Below are 14,546 nucleotides of genomic sequence, written 5' to 3'. Positions count from 1 at the left end.
CAGTTCCAAATAAAGCATCATAATTCCTCGCCCTATCGCCCAAAGATGAACGGGGCTGTTGAAGCAGCTAACAAGAACATTAAGAGGATCATTGGGAAAATGACTGAGACATATAAAGGTTGGCACGAGAAACTTCCATTTGCTTTGTTTGCATGTCGCACATCTGTGCGAACATCTACGGGAGCAACTCCTTTCTCTCTAGTCTATGGAATGGAAGCTGTGCTACCTATCGAGGTTGAGATCCCCTCTCTGCGAGTATTGATGGAATCAAAGTTAGAAGAAGCAGAATGGGTTCGAGCTCGATATGATCAGTTGAACCTCATTGAAGAAAAACGTCTAAGGGCAATTTGTCATGGGCAAATGTACCAAAAGAGAATGATCGCAGCCATGACAAGAAGGTACGACCAAGAGAGTTCCATAAAGGAGAACTCGTTCTGAGAAAGATTCTCCCAATACAAAAAGACCTGCGAGGAAAATGGGCACCAAATTGGGAAGGACCATACGTGGTAAAAAAGGCATTCTTAGGAGGAGCTTTAATCCTTACCGAGATGGATGGGAAGGAGTTACTGAATCCGGTGAATTCAGATGCGGTGAAGAAATATTATGCTTAAGATGAAAACCCGAAAAGGGCATCTTAAAAAAAAAAGAAGAAAAAAAGAAAAAAGGGATCAGGGCGAAAACCCGAAAAGGGCGTCTTGATTAGTACAAAAAGATTACGATGAAAACCCGAGAGGGCATCCTAATGAAACAAACCTGGCGGTCGAACGATAGGTCAAGTAGTGAGACTACAGTATTTGAAGCACTTCTGAAAGCTCGAAATTTTCTACGCAAGAAGCCATGCTCGAAAAGATTATTGATTGAGGAACGTGGAAGAGTTCATGTGTTGAATATCTAGAGCATTTGTATCCGTTGAATACGACCTTTTCTTTCTTTTTGACATTTTTACTCTCATTGGTTAACTTTCTTTGTTTGCCACATTTGAAATAAAGGAATATGAGATATCCTTTTTGTCCCTACCTGACCATTTTCATGCATCTCATTATGTGTTTATTTAATGATAAATAGTGAAATGACATACTCTAAACAAAAGAAATGTCAAGCATTACCCGGATAAGAATTCGATAAGTGCAAGATCTTCAAAGCAAGAACAAAGTTTAACCAAGGGCAAAAGGGTGATATCTGAGAAACGTCGATTACTCGTAAAGCTCGAAGACAGGTATGATGCCTGAAGAGAAGGTCGAGAATCAAAGCAATGAACGCAGATCCTCAACAATCATGGCGAAAATGACATACGACCAATATGCTTAAGGAGCACTGCATAATCATGTAGGCATAAAGGCATTTAAGACAAACATGTGCATATCATGATGACACATGCATGGCATATACAGGTAATCCAGTAAAGCAAGAAATCTTGAATGAGAGTCGCACTGAATCAAAGGAAAAGATACCCGAGTTCTACCAAAGGACTGGTTTTGGTATTTTGATGTTTAATATTCATGCTTTCAAGGAAAATCAACTCATATTGCGAGAGATGAGTTGAGCCTCAAGACACGTTGAGGTATTTTTAATTTTTTTTTTCAAAATCAACTCATATTGCAAGAGGTGAGTTGAGCCTCGGGGCACGCCGAGGTATTTTTAGTTTATGTTTTAAATTGACTCATATTGCAAGAGGTGAGTTAAGCCTTTTAATTTTTGTTTTTCAAAATCAACTCATATTGCTAGAGGTGAGTTGAGCCTCAGGACACGCTGAGGTAATTTCAATTTCTGTTGTTAAAAAAAAAATCAACTCATATTGCGAGAAATGAGTTGAGCCTCAGGACACGCTGAGGTAATTTCAATTTCTGTTTTCAAAATTCAACTCATATTGCGAGAAATGAGTTGAGCCTCAAGACACGTTGAGGTATTTTCAATTTCTGTTTTCAAAAAAATCAACTTATATTGCGAGAGGTGAGTTGAGCCTCGGTTCACATGCTGAGGTATTTTAAATTTCTGTTTTTAAAAAAATCAACTCATATTGCGAGAGGTGAGTTGAGCTTCAGATTACACACTGTGGTATTTTTTTCAATTCATATTGCGAGAGGTGAGTTGAGCCTCAGGACACGATGAGGTAATTTCAATTTCTGTTTGTCAAGAATCAACTCATATTGCGAGAGGTGGGTTGAACCTTTTAATTTCTACTTTTTCAAAATCAGCTCGTATTGCAAGTGGTGAGTTGAGCCTCGGGGCACGCTGAGGTATTCTCAATTTTTGTGTTTTAATTTCAACTCATATTGCGAGAGGTGAGTTGAGCCTCAGGACACACGCCGAGGTATTTTCAATTAAGCCTTTTGATTTCTGTTTTTCAAAAAAAATCAACTCATATTGCGAGAGGTGAGTTGAGCCTTAGGTCACACCGAGGTATTTTCCATTTCTGTTTTCATTATTATGTTTTTGAAAGAATCAACTCATATTGCGAGAAATGAGTTGAGCCTCAAGACACATTGAGGTAATTTCAATTTCTGTTTTCAAAATTCAACTCATATTGCGAGAAATGAGTTGAGCCTCAAGACACGTTGAGGTATTTTCAATTTCTGCTTTTCAAAATTCAACTCATATTGCGAGAAATGAGTTGAGCCTCAGGACACGCTGAGGCAATTTCAATTTCTGTTGTCAAAAAAATCAACTCATATTGCGAAAAGTGAGTTGAGCCTCAGTTCACATGTTGAGATATCTTTAGTTTTTGTTTTTAATGTCTGTTTTTAAAGAGTCAATTCATATTGCGAGAAATGAGTTGGGCTCAAGATCACATGCCGAGTAAGAATAAAGATTGAAATTGATGAAAGACACCAGACTTGGTTTCCCTGAAGCTATAGTGGAACCGGTCAAAAGTTGCAAGTCTTGTCTCCCTGAGGTCGCAGGGGAACTGATCGAGGATATCAAATCTTGTCTCGCTAGAGTTACAAAAGAAAAGATCACGAATCTCATCTCACTGAAGTGATAAAAGAGCAGATTGAAGCTGTAGATCTTATCTTTATGAAGCTACATGGAAGCAGATCAAAGCCACAAATCACATATCTTTGAAGTTACATTGGAGTAGATCGAAGCTACAAGGCATATGTCAGAAGATGTAGTGGATTGAATCTAAAGCTACAAGATACGATGGACTGGAAGAAGACTATTTGCACAAGAAGAGCACCAATGAAGCCAAGACTCAGCAAGACCGGGCAAAATTGGCCTTTCATTTCGTCTTTGCTCTATTCCTGTTACACGACAATGAGCAAAGAGGAGCAGCTGTAGTAGGCCAATTTTGGCCCACTAATACCAAACCCATTTACCCCTCTTACAACCCAAACCCGATTGATCCATTTCAATACACTAAAACCCCTGCCCAAACCTTAGCCCAACTACCCAAAACCCAACACTTGACCCAGGCCCAGAAGCCCAAACTCCAGACTTAGGGTTTCAGAAACCTTAGCCTACTCAGCCGCAACCCTCCCCACTTGTACTTAGCCCCATACACTGCTCCACTATAGCGGCCCCATACCCCCACGCGTCTGACACCATCTGCCGCTGCATGCTCCTCCTCCACCACCAGCACCTCCATGCCCTGCAAGATCAAGACAAAAAAAAAACAGGACAGAATAATAGAAAAAGGATGTAAAAAGGGGTTATAAAACCCGAAATGAAGGACTGAAAACAAAAGGGGGGCTTCTTTTTTTTTTATTCGGCAGTAAGAAAAAACACAAAAACAAGAAATAAAACACTCCATTTTCAGAGTCAATATAGTGATTTCAATCAGTGTTTAAAGATAGAAGTAGCATTCAGACAAACAAAAAACACCAAGATCAACAAATCAGAAGCTAAAATCAGAACCGACCTAAGGTGATTGTTTTTTTTCTTTTATTTTAATTTCGTTTTTTGGTCGATTTCATACACTTATATATATCAAAAAATATAATAAAATAATAGAATAAATAACAAAAAAAATAAAAAAAATTTACCTTTTGACGCCGACGCCGACGAGCCTCCGGTGGCCGTCCGGTGACCGGCCCTTGGCCGGAGCTCTCTCCTTTCCCCCCTTCTCCTATCTTCCTTCTCTCATCTTCTTTTTTTTTTCCTTTCAGCTGTACAAATGAGAAAAAAAACAAAATTTTTAACTTATGTAGGGGACCAAAACGGTGCGTTTTGGTCCCCCCCAAGTAAATAAAACGACGTCGTTTTGGAAGCGGGTCGGGTCGACCCGACCCGCACCAGGGAGGATCCGCGTGTTTTTCTTTGGAAGGGCTAATTGCACTTCTAGCCCTTCCGCTTTTCTGGGAGTTTACAATCAAGGTTTTTTTTTATTTTTAATTTGGCCCCATGGTTTTGCCCCGAATTCATTCTGGTCCCCACGCTGCGCAGCGTTTTAATACCTGGGTTTATTGCGCTTTTGACCCTCCAAGTTACACGTGTGTTACAATTAAGTCCCTTTTCTTTGTTTTTATTTTAAATTGGCCCCATAACTTCGATTTTATTTTAATTTTAGTCATTTTTCTTACCTTTTCTCATTTTTAATGTTATTGTATTTATTATTACCTATTACTTTATTCTTATTTTATTTTTATATCATTATATTTTATCCACTTTTTATATTATTATTATATATATTTTAATCTTACTTGTCATATTTTTCTTTTACACTATTATATACATGTTTCTAATATTATATTGTATATCCTTAATACTATTTTTCTTTTACACTATTATATACATGTTTCTAATATTATATTGTATATCCTTAATACTATTGTTTATATATCTATATATATATATGTGTGTATGTATTTGTGTAGTGTACAAAATGGTTTTGTTATTATTATCATTTCTAAGGTATGTACGTATTGTATATGTTCTATATATGTTATATATATTTTAATATTACTAGTTATATATAGTTCTTATACATTTCCATGTACATATCTTTATACCATCTTATGTATATATTCATTGTTTCTATTTCGTGTTTAATTCTAGTATTGCGCTAAAATGTCGTATAGATCTTTATCATTTTAATATTATTGTCACATTGGTTATTTGTTTCAATATATGCCTAGCCCTATCATTTATTTATTTTTATTTCATATCAATTTACTTTGCATTATTTCGAAAATCATATACTTGTTTTGCTAATTAATTTCAATAAACAAGGAAATGTACCGATTTAACATTAAGTCATCGAGTTCATCGCTATGTTGGGTGAACGTCAATTGACTCGTGTTAAAACGGCATATCCTTCTCAAAAAACCGGAATAAACTAAAATTTCTTGTTTTTTAATCGAATCACGACTAAATTTTACATTGAACCGTATTTTTGAAAATCAAGACAACCTGTGTTTATGAGATACCAATTTTTGGGCGTCGCGAGGGTGCTAATACCTTCCTCACGCGTAACCGGCTCCCGAACCCTAATTTTTCTCTGGCTTTTAATGTAGACCTAAACTCACCCTTTTATTTGTTTTAAAAGAAGTCTAACAGGTGTCCGGTCACACCTAATAAAAAGGATCGGTGGCGACTCCCTGTTCATTTTTAAAATCAAACTTCAATTTTTCAAATTTTCAATAAATCACCACAATTAGCGACCGAAACCAAAATTTTTACGTCGCTACAACGCCACATCATCTGTATCCGTTTTTCAATAGTTTAATGCCACACCAGTATTTTCATCTTGAAAAAAATTAAATCCAAATGAAAATCTTAAAATTCAATATGAAAATACTAATGTGACATTACACTAATGAAAATAGATAATGTCTCTTTCATACCATCTTTTCTGGTTAGTAGATGGATATACCAACTAATTTAAGTGATGTATATTGGTCAAGAACTAAATTCTTGATAACAAATAATGCACATGAAAGTTTTAGCAAATATAATATATTGGTTGGCATGAATTAATGAAGAAAAATAGAAAGTAAGTGCACAAAGGTAGGTTAAAATTTTTGTATATTTAAAATTTAGTCCTTTAATTTTTATTTTAAGGAATTTAGTTTATCTATTTTTTGGATTTAAAAATTCAAGTCTAATTATTAATAACATTAAGATTCTTCTATTAAATTCAGGTTTATTACAACGGGAGGCAAATCTAAGCAGGGTAGGTAGAGGTATTGACCCCCCAAAATGGGAAAATTATAATTCAATCCTCTCATAAATTATAAACCAATATATGATAAAACTGCATTTTGGCCCTAAGAAATGAAAAAAATTATGTTGAAGTAGTTCCTTAAAAGAAGATGAAATCATAAATTAATATATGATAAAATTATATTTTGATATCCAAAAAAATCATAATTCAGTTCTGCCCCCTAAATTTTTTCTAGATTCTCCCTTGGTTACGCCATTTTTATGCTATATGGTTATCAGTTGGATTTTTTTTTAATTCCAAAACGTCACAATCGCTAATTTAACAAAGAAATTTTAATAGTGTTAATAATTAATCATGAATTTAAAATCTGAAAGGTAAAAAGACTGAATTCTTGATGAAAATAAAAATACAGGGACTAAAATTTGAATTTATAAACAAGAACACAATTACTTATAGCCTATTTTAACCCTAAAGATAGCATTTCATATCTTATCCAACTGAACTTACATTAATTATTATTTTTTTTAAAATCCTATGATTTTCATCTCCGTTTTACGGTCCATATTCAGCGTTTTCATTGTTTGAATATTGAAATTTGATTCAAGATCTCTCCATCAAACCCATCTAAAAAGCAGTTATAGTGCTATACCAATCTTCATTATCCAATAAACTTTCAATACTTGAAGTTTCATAGGAAATTTAAACTTGAACTTAATGAGTTGAAAAAATACCCTATCAAAATGGTGATGGCCGACTATTATTCAGTCACATATCTATAAAAGTAGCTCAACTCTCATAAAAAAAATTGGGGTTTTCACTAGCTTTTAAACCATGCATATGCAATCGAGTGAGAGTGAACCAGGTATGAAAGAGCTTTGTTCTAAGATCTTAACAGCTACTGATGTTGGGGTTCGTTTTTCATTCCCTACAGCTACGATGAGGGAACATTTCAAGCTTTTAGAAGGGTCACAGTCGTTGGATTTTCAAGTCATGGACAAGTATAGTAAGGTATGGACCTTTAGGCTTTACACTAGGAAAAATGATGGTCACCCTAAGCCAGTGTTAACCAAAGGGTGGCTTGATTTTGTTAAAAGAATGGGTCTCAAGGTGGGTGATAAGGTGATTTTCGTTCTGCATGGCAACCATAATGATCATCTTGGGATTCTAGTTAAGAGGAACATAAAGTTACTTGGTTCTGAGCATTGGGCTGATTTGTAAGTGACTTTGGCTTAATGGGGGTCTAAATTTGGTGAAAGTTTCATGTGAAACAAACAGGGTATAGTTTTCATTTTCACATAGTATACTTTGATGGGTCTATCCTACTTGTTTGATGCGCGTGTCTATGTTAAATATTATATACATAGCTAGGTTTCTGTTTCTTGAGCTACAAGCTTCCCAGTTAGTTTTGTGTCATATTGGGATAAAAGTATTATAGATGTCTTTATATTAGAAGTCAAATTGTATTTTACCTCTTCTATTCAAAAAATGGGTAAATTAATCTTTATATGTTAGATTAAAGAGCAAACAAGTCCTCTTGTTAAACATTTCATCCATTTTTACTATTAAAAATTGGTCCATGTACATCAAAATGAGGTACACGTGGCACGCCACATGTAACTTGTCCATGTCAGTTTTTAATAGTAGAAATTGATGGAATTTTTAACAAAAATGATTGGTTTACTCTTTAATTTAACATATAAGGGCTAATTTACCTTTTTTAAAGTAAAAGGAGCAAAATGCAATCTCACTTTTAGTTACAAGGGTCTATATGATACTTTTACCTCATAGAAAGTGTGTTTTATCAAGGTGCTATAAAATGTAATATATTTACACTAACGTTGTAAGGGTGCAGTGGTTAAGCCACCTTGTTGGCATCTTAAATATGCCGAAGTTCAAATCATGTGGCTAGCATATTCCCCCTTGTATTTGTAATATGTATAAAATATATATATATGATGTATTTGGTGTTATATAATTAAAAAGATAAAAATAAAATTATGACAGCTTGTTTTCTACCTTTCATGCATAATAAGCCAATTAATCTTTCTTCAATTTGCTCGAGGCTTGGTATCTATTTAAAAATCTCATTATAGTTGGATTCCATGAAATTCTTTTAAATTAATGATTGAAATGAATAAAAAAAGGGAAAAAAGAAAAACTTCAATCCACCGTTGATCATGCCATGTAGGATTTGCATTAAAAAAGTGAGTTTACCCTTTAACCAATTCAACAAATTTCAACACTAAAAAAGAGAAATTGATTTCCACGTAGGGGGAGCTAAATTGATAATTTGCTGACGAGTTTTGTCAAAAAGTTAAAAGGGGAGACTGTTGGGACCTTAGTTATCCTTGTATATGAGGTTTCTCCTCGAATTCAAAAGTTTCTTGAAATGAATGGTTTGTCACCATGTTCTATCCTTTGTTCAAACAGTTGTCTGGATAGACCTTTGGACAACAATTTGGACATGTCTTCAAGACAATTAAGTGTAGTGTAAAGTTGACAGTTTTTACTTTGATCTTCATGATGTGTTACACTATCAGTAAATGATCCTCAGACCATGTTTTATTCTCCTTAATGAAGTTGATTGAATTTGGAAGAGGAAGAGAAGTAAGGATCGATTTGCACCATCTCATACCTTATCCTTTTACCTGGAGGCCAAGCTAGCCGTTTTACTTGGATATAAAGGAAGTTATTGGATAAATATTCAAGATAATTTAAGAGATAAATTCAACTATTAACTTAGAGTAAGCTTATCAAAAAGCTGCTTGAAGAGCTCTTATATCAACCTATATATAAGTTATAATAAAAAATATAAAATTTATTTTGATATAATTATAATTATGATTCATGTAAATTTTTTAATCGATTTGATATCTGTATCATATTGATCTAAAAAAGTGTATATATTAATATTCATTAAATGATTGAAAGTTTTTATACATAAAAAAAAATAGTTAGAAAATTTTAATTAAAATATTAATTATATAAAAAGTTATGGAATGATATAAAATCACTTTAGTTTTACATTGATGTAAATAAATTGCTCCTCTACAAATATATTTAGGGAATTGCTAGCACCCCCGCCCTCTTTGGATTTCTTCTCTACATATATATTTAGTCAATGGGAAAGGATCGTATGAAACAATGACGCCACGTCATCTGTATTCGTTTTTCAATAGTTTAATGCGGCATCAGTATTTTCATCTTGAAAAAAATCAAATCCAAATGAAAATCCTAAAATTCAATATGAAAATACTGATGTAAACATTACACTAATGGAAATAGATAATATCTCTCTTTCATACCATCTAGGGTGGTCATTCGGTTAACTGAACCGAAATAACATTAACCGAATTATCCGACATTTCAAAATTTTTAACCATTAACCGAGCCGAAATTTTTTCAAAAAAAATTAACAGAACCGAAATTTTTCCGGTTAATTCGGTCGGTTAACCGAATTAACCTAAAATTATATATATATTTTTTATTTTTGGTTAAAAATTAACCGAATTACCCGAATTAACGAATTAACCAGATTACCAGAATTAACCGAATTGAAGCACTACATAATTAAATTATTTTTAGACTTTTAGACTTTAGTTTTAGTTTTAGTTTCAGTTTTAGAATTCTATTTTTATTTATTAAATTATTTGTAATTTTTATGATTGGGTTGGGTAATTGGGTTGACTTGAATACTTGAGTTTGGATTGGGTTTAGGTGAATAATGGGCCTATTTATATATTATAAATTTATTTATTAATTTTTTCAGTTAAACCTAAAAAATTCGATTAATCGACCGGTTTCGAACCGAATTAACCGTTAACCAAAAAATCAAAAAATAATTAACCGACCCCCGACCGAAAAAATTCGGTTAACCGACCGATTAACCGAATTCGGTCGGTTAACCAAATTTATTCGGTTTTACTCGAATTTTGCACACCCCTAATACCATCTGTTCTCGTTAGTAGATGGATATACCAACTAATTTAAGTGATGTATATTGGTCAAGAACTAAATTCTTTGATAACAAATAATGCACATGAAAGTTTTAGCAAATATAATATATTGGTTGGCATGAATTAATTAATGAAGAAAAATAGAAAGTAAGTGCACAAAGGTAGGTTAAAATTTTTGTATATTTAAAATTTAGTCCATTAATTTTTATTTTAAGGAATTTTTTTGGATTTAAAAATTCAATTCTAATTATTAACAACATTAAGATTCTTCTATTGAATTCAGGTTTATTACAACGGGAGACAAATCTAAGCAGGGTAGGTAGAGGTATTGACCCCCCAAAATGGGAAAATTATAATTCAATCCTCTCATAAATTATAAACCAATATATGATAAAACTGCATTTTGGCCCTAAGAAATGAAAAAAATTATGTGGAAGTAGTTCCTTAAAAGAAAATGAAATCATAAATTAATACATGATAAAATTATATTTTGATCTCTAAAAAAATCATAATTCAATTCTGCCCCCTAAATTTTTTCTAGATTCTCCCTTGGTTACGCCATTTTTATGCTATATGGTTGTCAGTTGGATTTTTTTTAATTCCAAAACGTCACACTTGCTAATTTAACAAAGAAATTTTAATAGTGTTAATAATTAATCATGAATTTAAAATCTGAAAGATAAAAAGATTGAATTCTTGATGAAAATAAAAATACAGGGACTAAAATTTGAATTTATAAAGAAGAACACAATTACTTATAGCCTATTTTAACCCTAAAGATAGCATTTCATATCTTATCCAACTGAACTTACATTAATTATTTTTTTTAAATCCTATGATTTTTATCTCCGTTTTACGGTCCATATTAAACGTTTTCATTGTTTGAACATTGGAATTTGATCCAAGATCTCTCCATCAATCCCATCTAAAAAGCAAGTAATAATGCTATACCAATCTTCATTATCCAATAAACTTTCAATACTTGAAGTTTCATAGGAAATTTATGTAGCTACAGCTAAAATTTTTGCATGGGCACTTGTTGAGGTGATTATTGAAAATTTAAAAAATAGGGTCTCGATTTTATTTGAAAAGGGAGTCGTCACCGATATTTTTTTAGGTGTGATCGAACACCTAATAAATTTTCTTTTTAAAAGAAAATTTTATTTTTAAACTTTTCTAAAAAAGAGGTAATTTTAGGTCTACGTGAAAATCCAGAGAAAATTAGAGTTCGGGAGTCGGTTATGCGCGAGGAAGGTATTAACACCCTCGCGACGCCCAAAATTGGTATTTTGTTAAGCGCACGTTGTCTTAATTTTCAAATATACGAGTTCAATTTAATATTTACTCGTGATCCGATTGAAACATGAGAATTTTTGTTTTGAAAACCCGAGATTTTTTTTGAAACAAGGGAATTTTTTTTGAAAACACGAAAATTTTTTGAAACACTGGAATTTTTGAAACACAAATTTTTTTTATTTTTATATTAAGGACGTATCGTATTTAACACGAACCGGTGATATTCACTCAACATAGCAATGAAATCAACGGATTAGTGTCAAATCAATTTGTAGCCTTATTTTTTTAAAAACACGAATATTTTTGAAAGCACGAAATTTTTTTGAAGACATGAAAATTTCGAAACACGAAAATTTTTTTTCGAAGACACGAAAATTTTTGAATATTTTCGATTTTTAAAAAAGCGTATCTTGTTTAACGCAAACCAGTGATGTTCACCCATTATAGCGATGAAATCAACGATTTAATATTAAATCGATTCGTTGCTTTATTTATTAAAATTATTTAAAATAAATAAAATTAAATTAAAAATATAAATACAAATATATATAATGCATAAAAATACTAATAATATTAAAAATGGAATAGCATAAAAATACATGCATTAAATAAAAAATGAAATAAACGAAATTACCAAGAAGATCCAAAACACGAGCTTGGTCGAACGGGTTACGCAAATTGAACCTTTTTCTTTTTTTTTTCTTCTTTTTTCCTTTTTTCTTTTTTTCTTCGTCTTTTTTTTCTTTCTTTTCCTTTTTTTTCCTCTCTGCTGGGCCGGCCTGTCGGACTTGGGCTTGCTGGGCCGCGCTGCTGGGCCTGAGGGGGCTGCTGGAACGGGCCTGGCCTACCAGTGCGCTACTGGGCCTGCTGCTTGGGCCTGCGCTACTGGGCCTATTGGGTCAAGCTGTTTTTCTTTCGCTGCAGTCTTTTTAGGGCCTGCTATTTGGGCCTAATTTGCTGTTGTGGCCTGCTAAGCTAATGGTTCCGGGTCGGGTCACGGTTCGGACGGGTCGGGTCAGCTTGACCCGGATGATTTGTTTTTTAGATTTTTTTCTTTTTTCTTTTTTCTCTCTTTTTCGTTTTTTTTCTTTTTCTTCTTTCTCTTTTCGTTCCCCTCCCTTCATCTTCCTTCTTCCTCTTCCGGTTCTCCTAGCCCTCTTCAACGCCGCCGCTGTCCTCTTGGCCGACGGTATCCGCTGGCGCACTTCTCCCTCTCCTCTTCCCCTTTTCTTTTTCCTTCTCTTCTTTTTCCTTTTTTTTTTTCGAAAATCCGAGGACCCAAGGCGTTGCTCCGGTCCTCCACTCGCGCTCCGTCGCTCTCGTCCGCCTCCGGTGGTTGTGAGAAAGAAATGAAAACTTTTTTTGAAGTTTCTTCACTGTTTTTTCTTCATTTTTGCTGCTGATTTTTTTTCTCTCTTGTTGTTTTTTTTTCTCTTTTTTTTTTAAAATTTTGGGGGTTTGAAATCCCTTTTAAATTTGATGTTTTTTCTTCCTTTTTGCAGGTAGCAAGTGGGCTAGGAAGGGCCTAGGTCGGCCGCCGCCGTTGTAGGTGCAACTTGGGTCGGTGGCTGCCAGAGGGATCAAATCGTAAACGCAGGAAAGGTTTTTGGGGCCAAAGTGTAATTTAGAGAAAATATTTGGGTCAAAATGTAATTTTGAGAAATTGTGGGGGTCAAATTGTAATTTATAAAAGTTACGGGGTTAAAATATACTTTTCAAAAAGTTAGGGTCAAAATACTTTCTTTTTTTTGAAAAAAAAAAACATGAAACTTCCCGGACAAACTTCAATCATATATCTATGAAAGTAGCTAAACTCTCATAAAAAAAACTGGGGTTTTCACTAGCTTTTAAACCATGCATATGCAATCGAGTGAGAGTGAACCAGTTATGAAAGTGCTTTGTTCTAAGATATTAACAGCTACTGATGTTGGGGTTCGTTTTTCATTCCCTACAGCTACGATGAGGGAACATTTCAAGCTTTTAGAAGGGTCACAGTCGTTGGATTTTCAAGTCATGGACAAGTATAGTAAGGTATGGACCTTTAGGCTTTACACTAGGAAAAATGATGGTCACCCTAAGCCAGTGTTAACCAAAGGGTGGCTTGATTTTGTTAAAAGAATGGGTCTCAGGGTGGGTGATAAGGTGATTTTCGTTCTGCATGGCAACCATAATGATCATCTTGGGATTCTAGTTAAGAGGAACCTAAAGTTACTTGGTTCTGAGCATTGGGTTGATTTGTAAGTGACTTTGGCTTAATGGAGGTCTAAATTTGGTGAAAGTTTCATGTGAAACAAACAGGGTATAGTTTTCATTTTCACATAGTATACTTTGATGGGTCTATCCTACTTGTTTGATACGCTTGTCTATGTTCCATGTTATATACATAGCTAGGTTTCTGTTTCTTGAGCTACAAGCTTCCCAGTTAGTTTTGTGTCGTATAGGGATAAAAGTATTATAGATGTCTTTATATTAGGATTCAAAATGTATTTTACCTCTTCTACTCAAAAAATGGGCAAATTAATCATTATATGTTTGATCAAAGAGCAAACAAGTCCTTTTGTTAAACATTTCATCCATTTTTACTATTAAAAATTGGTCTATATACATCAAAATGAGGTACATGTGGCACGCCACATGTAACTTGTCCATGTCAGTTTTTAATAATAGAAATTGATGGAATTTTTAACAAAAATGACTGGTTTACTCTTTAATTTAACATATAAGGACTAATTTACCTTTTTTAAAGTAAAATGAGCAAAATGCAATCTCACTTTTAGTTGCAAGGGTCTATATGATACTTTTACCTCATAGAAAGTGTGTTTTATCAAGGTGCTATAAAATATAATATATTTACACTAACATTGTAAGGGTGCAGTGGTTAAGCCACCTTGTTGGCATCTTAAATATGCCGAAGTTCAAATCATGTGGTTAGCATTCCCTCTCGTATTTGTAATATGTATAAAAAACATATATATGATGTATTTGGTGTTATATAATTAAAAAGATAAAAATAAAATTATGGCAGCTTGTTTTCTACCTTTCATGCATAATAAGCCATTTCTTCAATTTGCTCGAGGCTTGGTATCTATTTAAAAATCTCATTATAGTTGGATTCCATGAAATTCTTTTAAATTAATGGTTGAAATAAAAAAAAAAAGGAAAAAAGAGAAACTTCAATTCACTGTTGATCA

The 14,546-nt window shown here is 33.4% G+C and overlaps 1 long non-coding RNA gene across 1 annotated transcript; it reads left to right on the top strand.

Moving 5' to 3' along the window:
• The first annotated feature begins 12,421 nt into the window (after positions 1–12,421).
• On the top strand, positions 12,422–13,646 carry LOC121214854 (uncharacterized). Its single transcript, XR_005910583.1, has 2 exons — positions 12,422–12,544; positions 12,858–13,646. It is a non-coding gene; the product is annotated as an uncharacterized lncRNA (long non-coding RNA).
• The last annotated feature ends 900 nt before the right edge of the window (positions 13,647–14,546 follow it).

This window comes from Gossypium hirsutum, chromosome D02 (assembly GCF_007990345.1).
Source record: "Gossypium hirsutum isolate 1008001.06 chromosome D02, Gossypium_hirsutum_v2.1, whole genome shotgun sequence".
Taxonomy (NCBI): domain Eukaryota; kingdom Viridiplantae; phylum Streptophyta; class Magnoliopsida; order Malvales; family Malvaceae; genus Gossypium; species Gossypium hirsutum.
Note: the sequence above shows the minus strand (reverse complement) of the source record. Positions and strands in the feature narration are given on the sequence as shown.